General features: G+C 41.1%; 1 pseudogene; it reads left to right on the top strand.

The window, feature by feature from the left end:
* Window positions 1–881: 881 nt before the first annotated feature.
* LOC118628232 lies at window positions 882–1,998 on the top strand (annotated as a pseudogene).
* Window positions 1,999–4,547: the final 2,549 nt, after the last annotated feature.

The raw sequence follows: 4,547 nt of genomic DNA, 5'->3' as shown, positions 1-4,547 counted from the left end.
GTTGCAGTTTGTCCCCGGCCCTGGGTGGTGGCCATTTGATGTGTCCCTTTCATGTCGATGTTTCTCTCTCCCCCTCCCCCCCCCCCCCCCCCCCCGCTCTCTCTGAACAAAAAATGGAAAAATGTCCTCAGGTGAGGAAAAAAGAAAAAAAAGAAAGAGAAAGATTGAGGAATTTCCCAAAGTCATAAAGCTGAAAAGTGGCAGAGTCCAGACACTAAAGTCTTAGCCACCACACTACCTCTACTAACCACTAGTTACTGAATCCAAACTGTGTCAAGACGCTGGATCACTCTATAACACACAATTCTTACTATTCCTAAGAATCATAGAAAAGATATAATAGTATACTTTAAACTGGGAAGCCAATTTTTAAAGACTAAGTGGGAAGTTTTTTTAAAAGCCTGAGAAAGAACTTTTGTCAAAGTCAAAAGAGGAACAGGAGAAAATAGTCTCACAGGAACCAAAAAAAGGAGCCTCGTAGAAGAGAGGAAAAGAGCATTGGCATGAAAATAATGCACTCATCAGGTAAATAAGATATTTAAATTAAATTAAATTAAATAAGGTATTCATTTAATAGCTCATCTGTGACTTGGCAAGGGTCTTTTCAGTTAAACCATTTTGGGGAGGGGAGAGAAATTAGACTGCCATAGCTTAGTGAATGAATGTGAAGTGTGAAGTATAGTGTAAATGAAGATAAGAGGGCAGCAGCTAGAGGGGAACATAAATTAAGATATTATTTCTAACATAAAGACATTTGAGGAGCACTGTCAACAGGGCAGAGCTAGTGCCTAGCAACTGCCAGTAACCACACAAGTACCCCGGGAAGGCGGCGGCAGCGCGGGAGTAGCGCGGAGTGGCAGCCTATTTGGGTGGGTGGCGTCATGGACAGGAAGATGTTCACCAAGGAATTAGACCAGTGGATCGAGCAGCTGAATGAGTGCAAACAGCTCTCCAAGCTGCAGGTCAAGAGCCTCTGCGAGAAGGCTTAAGAAACCCTGACAAAAGAATCCAATGTGCAGGAGGTTCGCTGTCCAGTCACCGTCTGTGGAGATGTGCATGGGCAATTTCATGACCTCGTGGAACTGTTTAGAATTGGTGGCAAGTCACCAGATACAAATTATTTGTTTATGGAAGATTATATTGACAGAGGATACTATTCAGTTGAAACAGTTATTCTGCTTGTAGCTCTTAAGGTTCGTTACCGTGAACACATCACTATTCTTCGAGGAAATCACGAGAGAAGACAGATCACACAAGTATATGGTTTCTATGATGAGTGTTTAAGGAAATACGGAAATGCAAATGTTTGGAAATATTTTACAGATCTTTTTGACTATCTTCCTCTCACTGCTTTGGTGGATGGGCAGATCTTCTGTCTACATGGTGGCCTCTCACCATCCATAGATACACTGGATCACATCAGAGCACTTGATCGCCTACAAGAAGTTCCCCATGAGAGTCCAATGTGTGACTTGCTGTGGTCAGATCCAGATGAACGTGGTGGTTGTGGTATATCTCCTCGAGGAGCTGGTTACACCTTTTGGCAAGATATTTCTGATACATTTAAATCATGCCAATGGCCTCATGTTGGTGTCTAGAGCTCACCAGCTGGTGATGGAGGGATATAATTGGTGCCATGACAGGAATGCAGTGACGATTTTCAGTGCTCTAAACTATTGTTATCTTTGTGGTAACCAGGCTGCAATCATGGAACTTGACGATACTCTGAAATACTCTTTCTTGCAATTTGACCCAGCACCTCGCAGGGGCGAGCCACATGTTACCCGTCGTACCCCAGACTATTTCCTGTAATGAAATTTTAAACTTGTACAGTATTGCCATGAACCATATATGAAAATTTTGTATATATATGTGTGTGTGTATATATTAGGTAAATATATATATATTGACCTAATGGAAATGGGAAGAGCAACAGTAACTCCAAAGTGTCAGAGAATAGTTAATGTTCAAAAAACTTGTTTTCACATGGACCAAAAGATGTGCCAGATAAAAATACAAAGCCTCTTGTCATCAACAGCCGTGACCACTTCAGAATGAACCAGTTCATTGCATGCGACATTGTTGGTCAAGAAACCAGTTTCTGGCATGACATTATTTGTAGTTACTTTTGCTTTCTCTGAAAGACTACAGATAATAAGATGTAAACATTAACACCTCATGAATACAATTTAACTTCCATTTAGCTATAGCTTTACTCAGCATGACTGTAGATAAGGATAGCAACAAACAATCATTGGAGCTTAATGAACATTTTTAAAAATAAATACCAAGGCTTCCTCTCTACTTGTGAGTTTTGAAATTGTTCTGTTTATTTTCAGGGATACTGTTTAATTGTATGATTTGTCTGCACTCATTTCCCCCCCCTTCTCAAATCTCAGCCCCATGTTGTTCTTTGTTATTATCAGAACCTGGTGAGTTGTTTTGAACAGAGCTGTTTTTATCCCCCACCTGTAAGACAATGTTAACTGCACAAGAGCACTGCAGTGTTTATCATAATAAACTTGTGAACTAAGAAAAAAAAAGACATTTGAGCATGTTTAAATGGAGATGGCAAAGTTCCTATGTAAAGAGAGATTTAAGTTATAAGAAGATGAGGTACTAAAGAAATTAAATCCCTGAAAGGGGGGAAGAAAGATGGAAGTCACAGTACCCCTGGGGAGGATTTGCCTTAGACAGAAAGAGGCCAGCCATTTCAAGACATTTGCTATATCAAGAAGAGGATTGAACCCTGGCCAGTTTGGCTCAGCGGTTAGAGCATCAGCCCACAGACCAAAGAGTCACAGGCTCCATTCAGGTCAAGGGCACATACTTCGATTGCAGTTCTGACCCCAGCCCTGGTTGGAGTGCTGAGGAGGTAACCAGTTGATGTGTCTCTCTCATGTCAATGTTTCCCTCTCTCTCCCTCTCTGTCCCTCCCACTTTATCTGAGGAAAATATCCTCGAGTGAGGACTTAAAAAAAGGGGGGGAGGGCCGCGGGGCGTGATTGAAGTAGAATGAAATGCAAAGTGCTAAGATATCAGTTGACTTTAATAAGTGAAGAAGAGGAATGATGAGTGGTAGAGTTATCTGAGCATGCAGGGCCATGGGAAGACTTTGACGTTCAAAGGATAAGAAAATCTCAACAAAAAACAGATCAAAGCTTGACTTTCAGAACACTGGGCATTTGTAATAAGATTAGTAATCGTTTTTCATTTGGGGAAGTACAACATGTAAACATTGCTTTATCCCACAGAACATTTATGTATTTGGGGAAATAAATGTATTAATCCTCACTATGTTATTTTAAGACACACAAAATTATGGTGAGTCGTTGGTTACATGGAACTGTTCCCACCGTGACATTTTAATATTTTTTTCCAAATTAACTTTTCTTCAAACAGCCCAGCAGGCCTCTGTGCCTATGCTTCCTGCCAGTCCAGCTCCACCTCCCAAGCAGTCTAGAAGGTTCTGCTGGTCTACGCAGAGACAGCCCCCAGTGGACCCACCCCAGACCCTTCCTCTACTCAGTCCTCTCAGGCGTGGCCCCTCACTACTCAAAGGGAGTCTGCAAACCAGAAGCCTAGGCCATACCTGGGAGAGTCTGGGGCCTCCCCAGACTTCCCTAGTCAGAATCTGCATTGTATCAAGATCCCCAGCTGACTGTGTACACATTAGAGTTTGAGAAGCAACAGTTTAGAATTCTGTTCACCATGTGTCTTAACTTTAAATTTGCTCGTTTTTATCTCCTTCAATTTCCAATTTAAACTTCCAAAGGAAGAGATAATTTCTCATTTATGTTTTCTATAGCACATTTACCTCGGAATATAGTTCCAAACTCCCTTCATTCAGTGTAGGCAATTTTTGAATTCACTTTCAGGTTCATCTTCTGCTTTTAACAACTCTCTCAACCCAAAGTCCTTGGTTCTACCCACACTTACGCACCTCGCTCCAGATGAAACCAAACGCTGCCGTGCTACTTTGACTTTGTCATACTGTTCCTCTGATTTCTCCCAATTCTTTTCCTCCTGTTGAATCATCATAAATGTCAGTTGTCGCTCTGGCCGGTTTGGCTCAGCAGTTGGAGCATCAGCCTGTGGTCCAGAGAGACCTGGGATCGGTTCCCACTAAGGGCACGTACCTCAGTTGTAGTTTGTCCCTGGCCCTGGTTGGGTCATGTGGGTGGCAACCACTCAATGTATCCCTTTCACGTCAATGTTTCTCTCTCTCTCTCTCCCTCCAACTCTATCTGAACAAAAACTGGAAAAATGTCCTCGGGTGAGGATTAAAAAAAAAAAAGTCAGTTGTCATCTGACCTAAAAAGTCTTGTTCAGATATAAACACTACAATATATATTTCTTTATCTACTTCACCAAATAAAATATTAACTTCATAAGGACACAAACTGTATTCTATTCATTTTATATCCCTAGCATAATTTCTAGCACCTAGTCAAGACATGGTTATAATTGAGATATAAATATGAATATGGATATAGATATTGATACTTTTATATTGTATACATCACTTATTTAGGTATATTTTATTT

The sequence above is a fragment of the Molossus molossus genome, unplaced genomic scaffold (assembly GCF_014108415.1).
Source record: "Molossus molossus isolate mMolMol1 unplaced genomic scaffold, mMolMol1.p scaffold_m16_p_13, whole genome shotgun sequence".
In the NCBI taxonomy this organism is placed as follows: domain Eukaryota; kingdom Metazoa; phylum Chordata; class Mammalia; order Chiroptera; family Molossidae; genus Molossus; species Molossus molossus.
Note: the sequence above shows the minus strand (reverse complement) of the source record. Positions and strands in the feature narration are given on the sequence as shown.